The sequence below is a fragment of the Larus michahellis genome, chromosome 4 (genome assembly GCF_964199755.1).
Source record: "Larus michahellis chromosome 4, bLarMic1.1, whole genome shotgun sequence".
Taxonomy (NCBI): domain Eukaryota; kingdom Metazoa; phylum Chordata; class Aves; order Charadriiformes; family Laridae; genus Larus; species Larus michahellis.
In genome coordinates, this window is record NC_133899.1 from 59,077,722 (window position 1) to 59,100,117 (window position 22,396).

The following is a 22,396-nucleotide window of genomic DNA, read 5'->3' on the forward strand; positions in this document are numbered from 1 at the left end:
TTCCCCAACGGGATGGGGGAGACAATTGGAAGGATAAAAGTGAGGAAACTTGGGGGTTGAGATAAAGACAGTTTAACAGGTAAAGCAAAAACTGTCCTTGCAAGCAAAGCAAACCAAGGAATTCATTCACTGCTTCAGGCTCCATTATGTGTAATGATTACTTGGGAAGACAAATGCCATAACTGTCCTTCTTCCCTGCAGCTTTTCATGCTGAGCACAACATCATATGGTCTGGGATATCTCTTTGGTCAGTTGGGGTCAGCTGTCCCAGCTGTCTCCTCTCTAAGCTCCTTGTGCACCCCCAACCTGCTCAGGTGTGGGGCATTGTGAGAAACCGAGAAGGCCTTGACATTGTTCTTGTTCGGTTCAGCAATAACAAAAACATTGGTGTGTTATCAACATTGTTTTCTTCAGAAATCCAAACCACAGCACCATTCCAGCTACTATGAAGAAAAGTAACTGCATCCCAGCTAAAACCAGTACATTAACAGCTTAAGAACCTTTGTAAGATTTTAAATATATAAAATAAACAAAAAAGAAATTGCAGCTACTATTATTAACAATAAAAAAATCCCTAATGATTGTTTTTCACTAGGATTGTTTGTGAATTGCCACTCTAAACATCTCAGAAAGTACTCCACCCTTCCTGTTACAATGACTAAAATGAGTAAAAAAAAAAGTGAATGAAGAAGATAATGGCTTCGGTAGGGACCATTAAACAACTAAACATCACAAACCAGAGTTGCTAATATGATACATTTTCATGTCATCAAAGTAGACAATTAATTACGGCAAAACAGAAGAAATCCCTGTGAAGAAATAAAAGCTGAAATGTTTGATTTCCCAAATATGTAAGCTAGACTAATTTTGTCATTTACTTAGGCACTAAAAAAAGTTTAGAAAACTCCTCATATGGTAAACTAATATTGTGTCTTAATGAGTGAAGAAGAATGAAATGTTACCCTTCCTTACTCCTCTATCAAGTCCATACTTAGAAAATTTCCCCATTACTATCATTGTTAATCATTTGCTTTGAGGAAGTTGGCAAGAGCTATCAAAAACTAAGTAGTGTAACTTGAATGCCAACTGCACAAAATAATCAGGGTCTGGTGGGATGTATAATAAAATATGCCAGACTGTGTCATTATAATGCACTTTTGAAAGAATTATACATATTCATTCTCCTCATTTAGCACCTGAATGACAACAAGCAGGTGAGAACATCAGTACGATACATCAAGCAAGACAGTTGCCATTATGAACAAAACATAAAAGAGTGTGACAGAGTTGAAAAATGGAAGGAATGTTCTGTTCATACCTTGCAGGCATTGTTATTCTTTGATAGTGAAATGAAGCTTGCTGGGGAGAGGGGTATGTCTTGTTGTCATCGTAGGTAGCACTTCTGTGACAAATTGCGAGAAGTATGTATTTTTTAATAAAATCCCCAATAAGTTTTTTAAAGGTATTGTCAGTATAAGGAAACTGCCAGTTTGTTCTCAGGTCTTTTGTTATGTACTCAAATCTTTTTTTATTTTCTGTAAAATGAAGGGGTAGATTCGTCACTAATGAACTCCAAAACCATGGCTTTCTGTAGTAATAATGAAAGATAAAATTATACTGTGACATTACTGAGTGACAAAAGAATGAATTCCCATCCCTGTTTGTATAACAGGGTGGGTTTGGATTGCAAAAAGCTGATTTATGTCTGTAAAACGAATACATAAAAGGTACTTTCTGAACTCAGCTTTTCCCCCTTCCTCTCCAATGTTTAACAGTGCAATATTGACAAGATGCTGTCTCCTACCCTTCAAGCCACAGTCATTCTCTGATAAAATATATCCAAACAGATTGCAAAGTTGAGCTGCCTCTTCAAAATTAAGACTTACTGCTTTGTAACAAGACTATTTAAAAAACTATCATAAACTTACATGAAGATGTATCAAATACTCTAGAAAACACAAAAATATGTTTGACATATTTATCTGGACCACATTTATAATAAATAAATAAATAATAAATAGAAATACATAAATATATGAATACATAAATATCTAAATAAATACATATATATGTAAATACATATATAAATAACAAATAAAATAAATATAGTAACATTTATTCTGGAATAAAGAAATGCTTACACAGTCTTGATGGCAAGAACAGTATCCAGACAGCTGTTTGCTTTTTTTGCAGTAAGGCTCCGTGTTTCATGTAAAACTTTGACTGGGATTATTCACAATTCCTCAACAGAAAATCCACCATAGAGGTTAACGGCTGACTGTCCATGACTCCTGAAACATTGCAAGACATCCTCTTTCAAAGTGCAGGGATTAATTCTAATATGTGGTGGATTTGAAATATGAAAGTATGTATTATTACTGGTTGAATGATGAACTATAATCAGTGGTCACTGAAGCTTATTTTAGTGTTTTTTCTTTCCAGTATTAAAAATAAATTTTCATGTATTTATACATATACCCAGCAATTAGGTCTCAACAATGTTAGCAGAACTAGCCATTTTAGTGACAAGTAAGTCTGTGAAAGAAAGTTTCATGGAAATTTGGAGGAAGAGGTATAAAAACCAAAACGCATTTTTATTTGCATCAAACACCATTAACAGCACCTTTTCAAAGCAAAAGGGTGGGATGGGATCCATCCTTCAGCAGATGGATGAAATGTCTGAAAATGCATACTAATTTAAGATCTTAATGTCATTCTTGACATTATCACCTAAATTTCTCCCTTTGGTAAAATTCACATATTTTTCTACCTTGATCTACAACTAATTTCCTTTGAATGGAAAAATTTGCATTTCATCTCATTTCTTATCTTTCTGAATCGTAAGTGCAGCTAAGTACAACTTCCCTTTTTTATTTGCTGTGCCTTTAATTTTTCATTCTTTACATTAGACACAGAAAATCTTAAGCATCATGAAATAAAAATGACTAATAATTGATATGAGAAGCGCTTTGACTTTACTGTGCAGAGAAGGCACATATATTGCTTCTTTCCTGCCAGAATGTAACTTCTTGTTGCAATGTGGAGTTACTTTCTTAATCAGTTCATTCAAATCTGATTGCATACTGACTGCATTTGGTCTTTAGGATTAAGTGGCAATTATAAGATCTACAAACAGCAGATGGGTAGAAGAATTTGAATTGTTTTGCCATACCAGAGATGTGCTGAGAATTTTGGCAAGCATATGGAATTTTTGAATGGGTAATGAAAACACTGGGCATGGGACAAATGAAACAAAATACTGTGAGATAAAACAGCCTACTCAGCTGTATGTGTTTCTGGGGTGAAGGGAAAAAAAAAAAAAAAAAAAAAAAAAGCAGTATTGAGAGTAATTGCATAAAATATAGGGTCCTGAAAGGACTCAGTTAATATTTCAGGACATTGTGGATGGAATTTCCAGACACAAAGGCAAGTGAGTGTAAAAATTATCATAAAACCAAGACACATTTAGGTTGGAAAAGACCCTGAAGACTATCAAATCCAACTGTAAATGTAACACTGCCATGTCTACCACTAGTACCTAAATAGAAAATGATAGACATATATTGTGTCTAATCACCTAATTGTTGATACATAATGGTGCACGTCAACACATAATGGAAGTCTACTGGAGATGTGAGTAAAAAAATCAGTCTCAAAGCTTGATAGCCCAAGATCAGAAACCACCTTTGAAAGAAAATGAGTGTGTCTCCGTGTTATACGTGATGGACACGCAAAAAAAATATCACCTTGATTTTCTGAAATAGTCAAGAATGTACAGGTTACTGCTGTATTAATTTCTATATTTAATTTATGTTTACAGCACTGAGTACATAGAAATATGCCTAATTTAACATATTTTATTACTTTTTCCTGCTCTGATTTTTCATCGTGCTTACAGTTGATCTCTGGTGTTTATAAAATATTTTGTTTTTACATAACAACTATTTAATTTGTTAGATCAGTATTAGTTTGTCCTATCATTTTTCCTTATTTGACATCAAATTTTCTTCTTTATTTCTGCACTTTCCAGCTAAAAATACATATGGTTACTGAAAAGAATAACTGGTAATATGCAGTACTGTAACATAAGGATAAACAAAAGTTAATTAGGACACAGTCATTTAGATGATCCTTTTATCACTCTTTCAGCATGAATAGTAATGAATTAATTACAAACATTAAAATTCTAAAATAACATGACAGCTGATATGTTAATGGAATTCTTCAATTCTTCATTTTACATGCATGAATTGCACATTTTTTTAACTGTGTTTGTGTTTTCTATGGCGCTCTGATTTGGTAGATTGATTTAGTTTGTAAATAAAACCTAAATTATTAGACATATTTTGGAATTGTGGCGGTTCTGTCTAATGGGTACTTCAGCAGTCTCAAAGTAAGGATCTGTGGAATAGATTTGAATCTCTGCCTGCCCCTTTGACATTTTGTGTACATTAACATAATGTCAACATATCTCAGCACAGAAAATGTCTGATAGCTTACTCAGTTCTGTAATCTATCACATCCACAGTACCTATTCAGGCTAATTACATTTATTATGTTACTTTTCGTATGCCTTGGCAATTGTTGGAATATTTGAGTAAGCTTGTTGCTGGGAGCACTATACACACATCAAGCAAGTGCTACACCCCTCAATTCAGCCACTGGATCAGATGGAGGTTATAGGACTAAAGACTAATAACTACAGTTAAAGCTTAGGAAGTCTGCACTTCAAGAGTGATCACTGTTGTGTATATTCCATCAGTGAATATCAGAAGTGCAGTTTTAAAGGAGAAGATACAGCTACTCATCATAACACTTGGACCTACAACCTGCTATTGTATTTTTTTTATTACAGTAAGAGTTTCTGGATTAATTTGAAGAACAACATGCTATTTTAGTCCTTGACATATAGAGCAGGTAGAAGTAAATGACTCCAAAGGGTCCAGTTTGGCAAGAAGCATACGAGCAAATATTCTGGAAGTATTTTTCCAGGAGCTCAATGATTTGTTTCATTCATTCATTACTTCACCTGATATATTTCTATATACCATATCAGCTTGGACTGTTGTCTCATTTTACAGCTGGAGAAAAAACGAAAGCCAGGGGCTCACTAGAATGGAAACCTGAAGAAAATTAAAACCTGATCTATGGTCTCCTTATCCCCTTCTAGACTATATAGCTACCACAGCTGAACTGTTTGTCTTGACATTTTCCCACCCAAGTTAGAGACTTATGAACTGAATACCTTTTTACCTAAACTCTTTAAGGACTTTTATCATTAGATGTGTTTGGAACATGTTTTTATGGGCAATAGAATAGCATCCACAACCATTTTCATGCAAAGATGTTGCAGACCTCCATTAGAGAGCGCTGGCTGCTGGCAAATATATTCTAAAGGCAACTGCTGACTATAAAGTCAATGCAAGAAAGACAAAAGGTAATAATGACACAAAGTAATGAGATAAACTAAAACTGAAATTAGTTTCAAGCCATGACTGAAGATGTCTACATGAACAAGGTGAATTGAACAGTTGGTGGGGACTTATGAATGCCAAATGCTGTAGTAAATATGTATTCTGAAGGGCTCTTATTTCTCTAAACCCTTTTCTGGACTGATTATGCAATTCTGTCACAAAATAATGGATTGGTTTCTCTTTCCTTGGGCAGCTCAATCTTTTCTACATTGCATGGAATCATGGATGTTATATGTGAAAACTAGCGGAGAACTTACAGTATTGTCTGGAGCCGAAGATTACATTGAGGAAAAAGAAAAATATACTTATATTAGAAAAGGAGAAAATTTCCTTAAGAAAGAATGGACAAAAGAATGATTCAGTCAATGTCCTGAATAACTGGAAAGATGAGGCATTTCTTCCCTTTTTCAGCAGAGTGCTTGATCAGAACCCTATTGAAAATATCTACAATCATTTATTTCTGTTTATCATACTAGTCATAATCTCATCAGTGCAGAAAAGGGAGATTTATGGTATTGAGCTGAGAACTATAGTTTGACACTTACCTGTAAGTTGCTGTCAGGGAGCCAAAGAGGCCAGGAGCATCAATTGAAGTTATATTTTCAACATAGATGAAGTTTATTTTTGCTTACTTTGCTGAGAAGAAGCTCATGTCTTCCTAGCCCATTAGCACATTCTATGATATAGAATTTGACTGACTTCAGTATTTCTCTTCATTATTGAACTTATTTTTGTTTTAAGGGAATGAGGTATCTTACGCCAGTCCCAACAAAGCAACAAGATATACCATATTCTGAAATGGAAAACAAAATAATGTGAACATGTGAATCACCTTGGAGATGAATCATATTGCTGTAAAACAAATAATTTACATTTAAATAACTTATCCCCTTTTCACCTAATTTAAAAGTAATCTTTATTCCTTCTCAACTAATCCCCAAATTTATGAGCTATTTTTGTCATATTTGTGCAATAAAATTGAAAATTTTAGATATGGGTAGGTAATCAATTTTAGTCTCCTCATCTGTGTTTCCAATCTCATTACAGATTGCAATTTTCAGTGCAGATTACATGATGACCCATCAGTGGCTTTGTTGTTTCTGAATTACCGATTCTTCGCCTGCTGCCAGATAAGAACAAAGCCTATGCATCAGTCTGACAGCTTGCAAACAGAAAATGGGCTTGTAGGATTGGATTTAAATCCCAGGTGTAGGGGATAATTACCACATCAGTCATGCAGTAACTGAAAAATGGTATTTCAACAAGAAAAATTACATTCCTTTTATAGTGCCAACAGAAATCATTATTTGAGGCTTCATACTGATTCAGTGTATCATTACATGTGCACTGTACTCATTAAATGCAATGTTTATTACAACGTAAAAAACTTATTGTTTCAGGTACTTTTGTGGCTGAGTTAGCTCAAATCAAGATTTGTGAAACCTTGACAACACTGAGGTCATTCAAAGGTATAATATACATTATACAAGTGGAACAACAGCAGAGCCCAAAGCATTCAAAACCTGTTCTGCTTCAGGGAAAAAAAGGAGACCAAAGTCGGAAAGCATAAATCCTACTTTGGAAAATCCTTTGGGGTTAGACCCTTTGATGCAGGCCTTTTCATTAAAATAAATAGAATGGTAATAAGAGGCTATCATCATTTGTGTGGGCTTCTCTGTTCTATACTTTTCTGTAAACAAGATACTGTTATCAATTAATTATTTTATAGGCCAAAAAATCAAAAGCATGTTAAAAATCAACCATGAACAAATTAATTCTTTAATGTCACACTATCCAAGCACAGATTTACTGTATTTTTTATTTTATAGATTGACTATGGTCAATTCTACTTTGTTATTAAACAGACAGTAAAGCAATAAGTAGATTTAACAGAGTTCTCTGTGGGTCCAGGAAATTAGCAACTGGCAATTTGGAGGAAGGAGAGGGAAGATAAAGGCTTATTAGTGATCTCAAATGGGAATACTTTCCCTTGTATTCCATACCAACACTACGTATCTGAGTTGCGCCAGATGGACCATCAGTGCTCTGGATTTCCCAGTGACAGCTTTGACAATCCCCAAATTGCAGTGTATTTCTCTAATCTTATGATGTGGTGTTTTTAAGTGGTCTTATAAGAACCAGTCCTGACTTTAGGAAGCAAGCAGGACTACTTGGATTATTTCAGGAAACATACATGGATGGTTCAGTCAGTTCCAGGGCTAGGTAAAAGGATCATCTGAATGAAAAAAATCATTATGAGCATGCCATCCACAGAGCTTTTCATGTAGTTAGCCAGGTCTTGGTTCATCTTTCGCACTCTCACAATTGTATGTTCGATATACACTTTACTACTGGAGAAGCTATGAACAAAGACAACTGTTTACAAACCAGTACCAGAATTTTAGACACCACTATTAGTTTTGTAGACAGTTAGCCTGGCTCCAACTTCTTTTTGTTTCTGCACACTACACTCTCTCCTCTCTTAGCAGTGTTTCTTGGAGAAATCTATCTTTTCGGACTAATGACTTAATCTCACAAGCTCCACCTCCTGCCAGACACAAAATCATTTTGGAATCCAAACTAAACTAGAGAGAGAAACTCCTTCCTCTCATCCACCTCAAATTCATCTTCCCCGTTGATTTGGACTTTTCATACATGTAGGGAATGAGGAACCTTTGGCCTACAAAAGATCTGGGGGATGAATGCTTCTGCCTGGAATGAGTTGCATGCAAAAGGATTAGGGTCTCCCCAAGGTACTGGTTGATTGTATTCAGCACTGATATTCTCATAGATGGCCTCTGCTAAACTGTCTCCAAAACTGGCTTCTACATAGGTTCAGAAAAGGTACAGAAGTGCTGGAAATAACAGTTGGGAGGCACAAACAAGTCTGTTAGACCCAGGGCAAATTTAGGATGCTTTTTCCAGTGGATTGTCTTCTTTAAGAGGTAGGTCCATAACATTTTGCTCAAGGGTGTGTCCTTGTACAAATTTGAACAAACCAAGAAGTTTGTTTTATTGCCTGGTAACTGAGCATGCTCATGATGCAATATAATCCAGTTTTGTGGGGAGGTGGAAGGTCTATGTCAATTACATGGTGTCTGAATCTTTAGAGAGGATATCAAAGACCCCTTAACATAAGTCTTTGTTGATATTTTCAGCAGGTTATAGTTCAAGAGACTGTAAGAGAAGTAAATGAGAGACTCTGTCTCAACTTCAATTAATTCATAGTTCTGAATGTATAGAACTAGGATTTGCAGGAAAGAATCCTGCCATGTACTTCAATAGGAAGAACATGGGGTGAGTACTATCAATCTGCAGCTTAATGTTTAAATTTGTAGATTGTTGCTTTAATTTCCACTGTCTTCTGAGTAGTACTCTAACAGTTACATCTAAAGATAATTAGTTACACAGTTTGTAAGAGTTTCAAAGATTACTAAGAGAACTGGAAATGTTAGTGCTGTGATCCTGGAAAGAGCAACGAATAGTTACTAGCAGATCAGGAGGTAGTATTAATGCATTAATATCTGGCCAAGCAAAGTGAATGAAACTAGAAATTATCATTTTGTACTGCTCTGAAAGTGCCAGCTCCTATAATGCTGTGGAGAATGGAATTTAACTGCATGAGTGCTATCAGTGCCTTACATGTCATAGATAAATAATGGGGTCAACAGAAAGCAGATTTAAGGATTATAAAATATATTGCAATTGCACAGTATTTTGAAGACAAGTGTGTTCTACATCTGGCTTTCTTTTTCAGTTTTCACGGAGTTTTTTTACCTCAAGCAACTTAGTGCAAATTAGTTATTTTGAGTTCACTTTATTCTAAATGAAATACATTTTTAAAATTTAACATTAAAAACGGCAGTCCTGTTCTTATTACAATTTTTAGTTAGTTGAACTCTGCAACTAACTGTGCATCAATCTGCATGTGTATGTTTTGTAGCATTCACTAGTACGGAGGATAGCACTAATGCTATGTGATCTGAATATGTCTTCTAAATTTTCAATGACGTGAATATTACATCTCTAGCATAAGACTAAGATTTTAATTTTTATTTCTTCTCAAGACAGATATTTATTTTTTCCTTTCATCCTTTTTTTTTTTCTATCCTAAGAGCCCAAATTATCAGACAGTCAGCTAACTTGAACACACGAAATGTAAGGACAGGAAACAGGTAAATGGGCATGCAAAACATTAATTTACACTTGCAAAACAGGTAATTTCACGCACTGGCAGTAGCCTGCACTTACAATGACTCATCTTATTCATGCATATGCATGGATTCAGAACAATTGCCTTTTTACATATTTCACAGGCACAGTTTAGTTACTGATATTTAGTCATTATGATTTGTGTGCATGTTTATACCCTGCTGTGTTCATTCAGAACAGAATATAGGTTCATGATCCTTTTGCAGAAGGTAGCTATATCATGTCAATAATTACTGGTCTACTAAGAAATACAACTTCAACAAACCCCAAGCTTCAGAGCATTCCATACTACTCAACCTCCTTTTTCAGTAGCATCTCTTGCTTTTCCAGAACCTGCATGTCTCTCTTCTTTACATGTTTGACTTTCACTATTTTCAAGGAAAATATATGAAACAAGACCACAAGATGTGACAGGATAGCAAATAAAACATTTAAAACCTGTCAAATTGCCATTTTCACCCTATGGCATTATCAAGAAGAGCTACAGTCTATCTGTAATTACTGTGGATTTTTAAAACTTCAGGAGTTGCCTTTTTTTATTGCAAAATGAGAAATGCCAAAGAGTCATATCATATCTACTGCACCAAAGATTATAATAAAAAACTTATCTTATATAGTGGAATTTACAGTCCTTTTGTTCTAACACAGTCCACATAATAGATGAGGACAAGCCAGAGGTGTTTTGAGTAATATATGTTTTGAGGCTGTCTAACCTTGCTACTACATGAACCTGGAGGAAGGATGTTCTAAATCTTACATGTCTCTACATCTCACATATTTAATACAGACAATGGACACTCTCTTGCAAATGCATTATACTTCAAAGTACATCTCTTCCCAATAGGAGGCTGAAGAAAGGAAAACTAGTGGGAGCAATTCTGTATCAGTTTTACATAATATAGGTTTGCAAGCCAGCTCAAGATGAAGACATCTCAATCAAGATGAAGGAGACTTGACTCCTTTTCATTCCTGTATCGCTGCCAGTTAAAACCTTTGACTTTTCCAGATTCCCCTGACCATTGAACTGTAGGCTAACTTGAATTAGAAGACTCCCAAATCCTCCTCTTGTTTTAGATGGGAAAATGAAGGCATCTTTCTTAGACAAGAGCCCTAAGCACATCTTCCTCCCTCCTGGGGTTTGACTGCCCTGGCTGGGCACCAGCTCAGTTACAGGACAGCTGAGTGTAGTTTCATGCCCTCCAGGGACCCTGGGGGTGAGCAACACCTAGAACTGGTGCTGGGAGTCCACAGTCAGGGTTGACCTCTCTTCCTATGGAGTGGCTTTGAAGATGGTGGTCTTCCTCTGGGACTTGCCTGAACTACAATCTCAACTGTCACAGTCATGTACCCTGTTGATCTTGACCCTGAACTTAACACAGATAATGAACTCCGTAGTTTGAGCTTGGACCTGCCTACAGACTTGCCCAGCAATTGTTGGGTTGTGTCTGACCCTGGTTATGGTCTCCAGGACTGGTTCTAGCCTGGACCCACTGATTTAATTTCCCAGCTTGTCCTCAGATGCATCTCATCACTATGGATTTTTCTTGACACTCTGTCTGTCCTAAGCTGCCCCTCATCCTGCCCTACTCCTGGCTGGGGCAATGGGACAGGCCCTGTCTGCCAGGCACCCATGGGGAGCCTACATGGCTCACGGCACCCAGCCCTCAGGGAGCCACTGGCCTGCACAGCCCCTGATTCCTCACAGTTCAGCATCCACAGGCTGGCAGCATTCTCAATGCCTGTCTCAAATGTCTGGTTAGTGAAAAACAAAGAGCTTGTAACTGTAAGAGGAGCACAACAAGCATGACAGTGGTGTCCTCAGCTAGGAATATTTCTTTTAGGTCAGAAAGAGGCCTAGCATGTACACAAAGAACACATTCTACATTTTACAATATGTAAGTGCAAAGACAAGAATACACTGAAATGTCCTTCATGCTTGCAGAGGATATCAGTCTGTCCACACTGTGAACCTATGATGTTCCAATAACACATCTATTCCTTTAAACATAGGGTTATTTAGAAAATCAACAGCACATTTTTTATTTTGAAATAGGAAACTGGAAATGCATTCTCTTCCTCTCCCTCTTCCTCTCTATTCCCACCAAATTACATTCTGTAACAGCTAACCACATATTTCAGAGTTTCCAAAACCAAAACAATCACTTCTGGGCAATTACCAAGAATGGAAGCTTTCAGTCTGAGAAATAACTGCTTCAGAAAAAAATGAACAAAGCTAATTGAATAGAGCAAATAAATTATTCATCAATTTGCAGAGGAGAAAAATCTATTGGCATATTTTGGTTACATAACTTCAGATATGCAAAGAGGGAAAAAGAATATCGTTATCCTATAATTATGATATAGTCATTAAAAGTCATTAAATGTTTTCACCATCAGACACTTACTTCATTTCCATGAACGAGACCTGCCTAACTGCATTTGAGCTAAAGGAATGTAAAATAAAATGCTAAGCAGAGGCCATTTTAAAAGTGTGGATGAAACCTCTGTTTTAAAACTATATCATGATGCCTAAGAATAATTAGAAATTATAACGTGGGATTAACAAAGTATTCTGGTTTTTGTACCTAATCAATGGCACAGAATCAATGAATAAGGGGTGAGCGGCTGACATCATCTATCTGGACTTGACACTGTCCTACACAACATCCTTGTCTCTAAATTGGAGAGACATGGATTTCACAGATGGACCACTCGGTGGATAAGGAACTGGCTAGATGGCCGCACTCAAAGAGTTATGGTTAACGGCTTGATGTCCGAGTGGAGACCAGTGGTGAGTGGTGTTCCTCAGGGGTCCATATTGGGACCAGTAATATTTAACATCTTTGTAGGTGACATGGACAGTGGGCTTGAGTGCACCCTTAGCAAGTTTGCAGATTACACCAAGCTGAGTGGTGTGGTTGATGCTCTAGAGGGAAGGGCTACCATCCAGAGGGGTCTTGACATGCTAGAGAGGTAGGCCTGTGCAAACCTTGTGAAGTTCAACAAGGCCAAGTGCATATAGGTCAGGGCAATCCCAAACATGGATACAGGCTGGGTCATGAGTGGTTTTAAAGTAGCCCTGCGGAGAGGACTTGGGGGTGTTCGTTGATGAGAAGCTGAACATTAGCCAGCAATGTCTGTTTGCAGCCCAGAAAGCTCATTGTTTCCATTGTTTCAATTCCAGCATCAATTGAAGTGTGGCCAGCAGGTTGAGGGACATGATTCTCTCCATCTACTCTGCTCTCGTGAGACCCCATCTGGAGTATGACTTTGAGTTCCTGATGCCCCAGCACAGGAAAGACATGGACCTGTTAGGAGAGCCACAAAGATGATCAGAGGGCTGGTGCACCTTTTCTATAAGGACAGGCTGAGAGGGTTGGTGTTGTTTAGCCTGGAGAAGAGAAGGGAAGGGGAGGGAAGGGGAGGGAAGGGAAGGGAAGTGGGAGGTGTCCCTGCCCATGGCAGGGGGGTTGGAACTAGATGATCTTTAAGGTCCCTTCCAACACAAACCATTCTATGGTTCTATGATAAAAAGTATTTACTAATAAAAATTAAAGTTCAAGATAATCATTAACTTCTTAAAATAAAACAAAATCTGTTTATACCCAAATGTTTTATAAAAGACCCTGGCAACAGCCCCTCTAATTCTTCTTCTTATTTTAGAGTCCTCCAACATCCAGAAAAATTTGGATTTTAATAATTTGTGTTCCTGAGACTTCATATTTTCCTCAGTTTGAATTATAACCATAAGACCAATTGAAAGAAGAAAGGAAGTCCTTGGCTTTAAGCAGCGGGCATTCTCTTCTTGCCTGCTTGCCCTTGTCTTAACTTTAACTATAACTAGAAGATATATATCACCATTAAAAAGAGTAACAAAAGTTCTTGGTGCCAATCAATACCTGATATCTTCCTGTACTGTGAGCTGTATAGTATCAAGCCATAAACTAGGCAGATAGGTATAAGTCCCAAACACTAATCCCAAACCCTAACCTTATTTTATAGTTAGAAAACCAACCAGTAGAAGAATAGGCAATATAAATCCTTGGTTTCAGCTGATAACAGCATTCTTTCTGATATAAGCCAATATCTTTTGTAATTTATTTTGAGTAGATGGGTCTTTTAACTTTACCTATGTGTTAGGGTTAGATTTGGTGTTACAGTTATGCTTTGGTAATCCAGAGCTTCGGAAAAACAGTTTACCAGTTTATTCTGTATATTGTCATCCTTTCAATGTTAGGGAAAACAAAGAATATCTTTTGAAATGTAAACTGTGGTAAGACTACCTTATTTCTGAATGTTGCAGGGCCTGCATCACTGAGAAAAAGGTAGTGATAATGCAGACAATTATTATTCTTTTTTTGGGTTTGGTTTTTTTTTTGTATTAGAGTTGTTCCCCCTGTTGGATTAACATTACGGTTTATTCTGAGGTTAACTTTCAGTTTTAGAATCTCAAGCACTGAGACCCTTATTTCCTTTCTTTGTCCCCTCAAGACCTGCACAGTTATAAAGAGGTCTGGTAACTTTCTTACTAAATGAATAATATGAAGGCTTTGTCACAGTCTGCCAGTTTGGTGTTGTTATAGCATGACCCCAAGGGTATATGTTACATGCTTTTTGGATGTAATATGAAAGCATGAGGGAGTTTCTATGGATACAAGTATATAGATTGAAGAGAACCAAAACTGGTGTGAATTTTCTCTAATACCCTAAAGGGAGCAGTACCTAGCACAAAGCACTAGAATCATGCCTGTATTTTGTGTCAGAGAAAATAAGTTGGTTTTGTCCAGGACAGAACTTGAAAATAAAATACCTTAAAGGCTGTATATAACATCAAGGGAACCAGACCCAAGGATGGACCACAAGGTTTTGGGTTGTTTTGCTTTTGTTTTATTTTTGGCAGTGAAGAGTTAGCTACTGCTTCTTTTTTTTAATGTCTCTGAGATGATCATTATGATATTTCCTGGGCAACTCCCTTTCACTCACATAGATCTTTTCTCCATTTTAGGACTGAAATAATATTAGTTAACATCTCCTATGAAATTCCAGCTATATGCTTGGAAAATGTAATTTTTTTCTTTTTTTCTTTCTTTTTTTTTTTAAAGTCATTTAACAGTTTTCCTACAAATCAGTTCCCCTGAGATATTATACCAAAATAATTTTTTGTGTTTTTTTTTTTTCTTCTTGGTACCTTTACAAGCAATTTTTTCCCCCATTTTGTTCATTTAAGTGTATCTTACTGCACAAATAATCTTATGCTTACATGGAATCTATATATTTTTTTTCCAAATAACAGTTTTTCTCCTCTCAGTTGTTATAGCTAGTAATAACACTCTCCTTCACTGAAGGAATTAAACATTGACATTCTCTGGTCTGTGTTACGTGTGAGATCAAATCAAATGATCATGCTCACCTTTTCTGATCTTAAAACCTCTGAATGGTTGAAAATGTTCTCCTAAAAATAATGCTGTCTGTTGGACAGAAAGTAACTAGATTCCCTGAGCATTAAAAGTGGCCTTGGAAATTCACAATTTTATGAATTTATAAAACAAACTGAAAATCCTGTTGAGGCTAGGCTTTATATTTGTTGCAACTAAACACAATGTTTCCTTCTCCTTCAGATTAAATGACAATCATAAGATGCTAAGTTACGGAGGAGTGACATCTGGCTCCTTGGCAGACACCTCAGGCAACTGTGTTAATGACTGTGGAGATGGCTGTGTATCTGTAATAGAGTTAAGTTTGTTGTCTGGATTGTATTACTCTCTTACTCTCTTAGGCATTTTTTCCATTTTGTCCTTTAGCTCACATTGGAATCACTGAACCACTCATAACCCTGACTTATAAGTCTTTTCTTGCATTTCCATCTGCTACTGTATGTTGGTTTTGTTGTTGTTGTTTGGGTGTTTTTCCCCGCAGGAAGCTGTGAGCATACTTTGCAAAAACTTCAGAGGGAAGGTTTTGTCAACTGGAAGTGTGTTTTTAATGCTTGATAAATCTGAAGATTTTAGACAATATTTAGTGCTTCTGAAGAAAAGACACTATAAAGGAAGTGTACATCTACTGAATACTTAGGGTTAGAATTGAGAACTACACCTCAAACTTCATTGTAAAATGCAACAATTCCAATAATATAAGTTAAAAAGGAAGAAAAAAACATTTTAATATTTCTTAACAGGTGAGTATGTATGAAAGTATAAGGGCAAGAGTAGCGGACAGTATTTCTAATTTACAGGTGAAACATTCATGAATATTATCAGGTCAAAATATTTACCAATTTAATGGAATGGAAAATATGCTTTCTTCACTTTTTTGAGGTATATTATAAAATTTGCATGATCTATTAAAATGTCAGCATTAGAAGATATCTGCAATCCTGTATTCTGAAATAAAATAACTTTTTAACCCTCCAGTATTTCATAACACCTGGCTGGCCCATAAATACTGATTGGATCCATTATTTCCTGGAGAAGAATTGTAAGTCCCTTGGGCAGATCTCCTCAGTGTATAAGAATCATCAATATGGCATAAAAGACTACTATTTTCATATTTGCAGCCACTAGGTCCTGAGCATTTTAACTTTTCCCTGCTGATATACAACATATGTTTCAAATGTAGTCAGCTGGTAGAAACTAATTTAACCCTTAAGCAACAGTACCATCTTCTGTGCTGGTTACAATGTAATTGACCTTCAGAAACCACCTGAACTCTGTGGAAACAGTCACAGCACAGCACCTATACAGTCAGATAGCAATACATACAGTGTGACACACTAGACTTCTTCCAGGATGCAAGACCATGAGGAGATAGAATCATAGAATCATAGAATCATTTAGGTTGGAAAAGACCCTTGGGATCATCGAGTCCAACCATCAACTCGACTTTACAAAGTTCTCCCTTACACCATGTCCCCTAACACCACATCTAAATGACTCTTAAACACATCCAGGGATGGTGACTCCACCACCTCCCTGGGCAGCCTATTCCAGTGTCTGACCACTCTTTCTATGAAGAATTTTTTCCTAATGTCCAGTCTAAACCTACCCTGCTGCAGCTTAAAGCCATTCCCTCTTGTTCTATCGCTAATTACCTGTGAGAAGAGACCAGCACCAACCTCTCTACAATGTCCTTTCGAGTAGCTGTAGAGAGTGATGAGGTCTCCCCTCAGCCTCCTCTTCCTCAAACTAAACAGTCACAGCTCCTTCAGTCACTCCTCATAAGATTTATTCTCCAGGCCCTTCACCGGCTTCGTTGCCCTCCTCTGCACTCGCTCCAGCACCTCAATATCTCTCTCTTATTGAGGTGCACAGAACTGGACACAATACTCAAGGTGTGGCCTCACCAGTGCTGAGTACAGGGGGACAATCACCTCCCTGCTTCTGCTGGTCACACTATTTCTAATACAAGCCAGGATGCCATTGGCCCTCTTGGCCACCTGGGCACAGTGCTGGCTCATATTCAGCCGCTTGTCAATTAGAAGCCCCAGGTCCTTTTCTGCCAAGCAGCTCTCCAGCCACACTTCCCCAAGCCTGTAGCGATGCATGGGGTTGTTGCGGCCCAAGTGCGGGACCCAGCACTTGGCCTTGTTGAAGCACATTCCATTAACATTGGCCCATCGATCCAATCTATCCAACTCTCTCTGTAGAGCCTCCCTACCCTCATGTAGATCAACACTCCCACTTATCTTCGTGTCATCTGCAAACTTGCTGATGATACACTCTATGTCCTTATCAAGGTCATCAATAAAGATGTTAAACAGAAATGGTCCCAATACCGAGCCCTGAGGGACACCACGTCCCATATGTCTTTCCTTTGATCCTAGAAGCACTATGATGTTAGAAACCTAGCTACCTCCTGATTCTGTCTTCTGGAAATTATATGACAGCAATGTGATTGAGCCATGTTCCTTTCTGAAGATGAACATGACAACTCTATTATGTGATGGCAGGAAGGATGCAGCGTACAACCGATAACGCGGCTTTTATGTTAGCTAGGATTTACATCATCTAGGATTTCACTTTTTCAAAGAAAATAGCTAGAAATGCAAGTCAAGCCAGTAATTCAGATGCATGAATGAAACAACTATAAACAGTTTTAAGTTATGACCCTTAGACAGAAAGATTACACGTCTTGTCTGAAATGTGTTAAAGAACACAGATACTACAGTTTGTAGGCTGTGCTTCAGTTGGGCTGCAAGTATATCCTTTTGCCTCCTTAGGAGCTATTAAAGCCTTCATAAAATACAGTATTTGTTATTCTAACTTGTAGCTGAAACAATCACGTATCACTAATTTGTCATATTTAATTGGGAATGACTGAAAAATATGCATTTTGTGTATTTTTTAGAAAAAAAAATCAGTCATGACATTTAAACTGTATGTAATCACTTTAAATACTGTTGTAAACTACAGCGAGGAATTTAAAAGTAAATTGCTAAGTTAGAAGAAACTCAGTACAAAATTCAAGATCCTTAATAATGAAAATCCACATTATAATTTCCCAGTCTCAAAAATTGCTCAGATGAAAAAAACTCCCCCAAAAAAACCCCCAACAATCCAAAACAAACAAACAAACAAACAAACAAACCCCAAAAAGGCAAAGCCCAAAACATCATAAAAGTGGCTCTAATTTAATTGGCTGAAGTTTTGAGAAAGTTTTGATAACTCTGGAAAAAAATTCCTATTTTTTCAAGTCAAAATAAGCACAGTATAGATATTATTGCCTTTCAGCTATGAATTATTCTCATTAGGAACAGTGGAATCTTCTTTTCAAAAGTTGTCAGTCTCTTGTGTCTTGCTCAACACAAACCTTCAACCCTATTAAAAAATCAGTGCTGCTAGTAAAGGTGTGAACAGATGTTTTATCTCCACATTTTGTGCATAAATGCAAGTACTCTGATGTAAATTGATCAAACGATAGAAACAAATCATTTAAGATTTGTGCAGTGATTAATAATAGAAGCCAGTAATCAAATCTCCCTGCCACCAGCACATCTGTTACAGAGAGTTTCTAGTTTGCCCTATTATGCAAATGTGCAATAAAACAAATAAATTACTTGATTTAACAGCTGGTTGAAAAACATTATTTTTAGGTGATTTTTTTAATGTATTGTTTTTACCATTGATAGCCGCTTGATGTAGACGAATTCAATTATGCTTATGTAGAGGGTCACAGAACTGAGAGGGGAAAAAAAGTACGAACTCTTCTCAGGAACTGCTGGAGAATATTAAAGGTATTTAGAATTCCTCAGACACATTTAGCTTCTGCAAGAATAAAGTGCACAGAAGAGAGTTCTCCCTGAGTCCAACACTTTTCAAATTTCCTCATATACCTTGGTTCTTCCATACTAGTAGTGTCACTTACATAAGTAAACCTTTCTGGTACCTTGAAAGGATCAGCTTGTGATTCGTCACTGCACATCAAAATCAATACAATCACAAAAAACTGCTTCTTCAGAAGAGGGAAGTATGAGCACAGAATAACCCTGCATTTAAGGTATGCTTAGACTATATTGTGTGGCTATAGAATCATAGTTTGGGTTGGAAGGGACATTTAAAGGTCATCTAGTCCAAGCACCCTGCAACGAGCAGGGACATCTTCAACCAGATCAGGTAGCTCAAAGAATCATCCAACCTGACCTTGAATGTTTCCAGGGATGAGGCATGTACAGCCTCTCTGGGCAACCTGTTCCAGTGTTTCACCACTCTTAGAGTGATTAGTTTTTCCTTATATCTAGTCTGAATCTTTCAGTTTAAAGCCATTACCCCTTGTCCTATCACAACAGGCCCTGCATACTGTATGCTTACTGCAGATTTCAGCAGCCTTTAGCACCAGGATCGGAGAACTTCAACATTTTTTAAAATGAGCAAGGATAACTTTTTCCTTTTTCTCTGTCTCAGGGGAGTCTGACAGGTTGTGTGAGACTTTTGGTTTGTTTATTTTTCCTGCAATGCCCCATATGTATATTGGAAGAACTAAGACCACTTTTACTTCTGTGGAAAGGAAGAAAAAACAAAGAAGTAAAAACCAGAAGCAGTAACATGTGTCCCTAAGACAGAACTTAGTGCTGAAAATGTTTGTTCATTTTTAATGCAACCATACATGTTGATCCCAGAATTCTGTATGCTGAATTATACATTTTATGAAGTAGTGCTATAAAACCAGACAAACATTAATTTCAAACAAACATCATCTTTCAGATCCCTGGGTTACCAAATATCCAGCTGTGCCAGCAAAGTATATTGCTCTGGAGGGATGCATTTTATTACAGTAATCTCAGAGCAGAATATGTTGGTTTATAAACTGCATTCAAAAATAATCAAACAGAAAGTTCTGTAACTATTTGAATGTCTCACATCCGTTATTGATAGACCATACTAATAAACACTGTGGATATTCAAGTCATCCTGCAGACAAAGAGATATAGAATCTACCCTATAAGGGGAGATGAAGTACAAATATGTCCACCATTCCCAGTAACTACTCAAAAAAGTGGTGAAAAAACTCTCATGTTCTTTTCTTCTGTATGACAAAGAGAAGAGGGAGAGACCAGTATCTGGGAAGCATATAAGAATATAGCACACAGTCCTTATTCCATTTTGCTGGAATTTGAAATTCAGCTTTTGTAGTACAATGTATCTTTATCTTCTGAAAAGGTGATTATCAGCACATGTTAATGGACATTTTGATCCAAAAGTTAAAGTCTGCCAGCTGGGTGGGGTTTTTTTTCTACTTATTTTTTCCTGTCTTTTTGCATGTAGAGCAGAAAAGACAACTGATTCAAAAGAGATCTTTAAAAGAAGGCATCACAGTTAGTGTAAAGAAAAAATCCAGAAGCTTGTCAGGAATTAATTAAGAGAAACACTGAAAAATATCTGAGCTTGTTCAAATTCCAATATATCTCCCCAGCTGAGAAACCAGGTTTCAGAAATAATAGGAATGGAATTCTTCTTCTTCCTTGTCTTGACTACCCTCATTTTGGTCAAGTCAAAAATCTCAAGTAAAATCTTCCCAGCAATATTCTTTGTACAGTTCTGAATGAAGGCAGAGATTATAAAAAAGGGTTAAACATTTTCAAAATATCACTAAGTGTGTGTGTGTTTATATTTTGTATTTTCAACGTGGTGCGTAAAGCAAAGATACTTCTCTTTATGACGAGAGTTTGGCAAAGGAATGAAGTAAAAATTCTTCTTGAAATGGGCACAATTGATCACGGTCCCTGTAGAGCTATTTAGTCCCTAAAAGTAGGTATCTAGTGCTATTTCAGAAGAAGCCTTAATGTACTCAATCACTTTGGATTGTGTAGATATGGTGCAGAGCACAAATCAGTCATGCACCCTCCTGGAAAGTCAGCCGAATAGCAGACATTATCTACAGTGGTATTAGATCCTTGTGTTACCTGACTTGTCCCCTAGTAATCTTATGCTTGATACATCATGGAAAACTTCAAATGACTACAAAGTTCCCTTTTTGAATTCTTTCTCCTAAAGCCTCATTTTCCAGATTACTGAACTGATTCCATCTTTTAGACAGTCTCCACAGTGAAAAGAAAGCTGTGAAAATACCACACAAGCATATACAGTTTTACATTTCTTATGTACAGCTCAGTGGATTATATTAGGAAAATGTACATTTTCCAGACATCCCTGATGATTTCCATCAACTCTGTGTATCACTTCTGCTGTAAGATAAGATGATAAGGATTTAAGATGAGAAGATAAGGATTTGAGAGATGTAAATGTAACTGATTATATTATCTTATTCGATGAATTTTAAGAAAATCATGTGACTTTGAGAGTTTAACATTACTTTTCATCTCTCAGAGTTTGTAGCTCTGTGAACAAAAAGTAACTTGTAATTGCAAAGTTCTTAGGAGAATTTCTCAGCATCAGGTTTCAGGAGTTCAGATGTACCTGATCTGCTTTAACAAGGGAATTGCTATGGTTGTATTTAGGACCAGAACTTGGACAGGAAGATATGTGGCCTGAGTGCTCCTATGTTCTGACAGTTTTGCACCTCTACAGTGGTGAAGAGAGATCACTTATCACTATTGGAAGCTTGGACAGTCTTCATGGAAAACTCGTGTGAACCAGGGTGTGACCCAACTCGATACAAAAATTAGAGTTGTAATTCCCACATTTCTGTGTAGATGTGGGGTTTATACAACTCACAACTTCCTTTGATCAGTAATTAATAAATATTTAGCAAGTTGCATAAGCATCAGCAGGTTGACAATAGCCATTCATGCAAACACACAAGATCTGCTAAAAATATACCCTGTGTTGTAATTCAGTAAGTTAGCAGGAAATATATAACAAGAATTATAGAAGGAAATCAATAATTTTGTGGTGTGGTAAGAAAACAGAACAAAAAAGAATGTGCACTTGCAGTGATCAAATACAGCAGAAAAAATTATTCCAAATTAATAGTTAAAGATGAAATGGAGGGGAATGGAAATAAATCACTTGATCAATGAACAGAATTATCCTGATACAATCCGTGGAATTACAGGAAATGAATGAATGAGCTGAAGTAACAGATACAGCAAAAATTACGTATTTAAAACATACATAGTATGTTACCAAGGAGGGCACTGAGATCATAAAAATGGCCACAGAACCCCGTGGTAATAGAAATTCTAAAGAATCATGATAAAAATGAAATATGGTTATTGGAGTACTATGAAATCTGTAGATTAGTGAGAGAGCTGAACA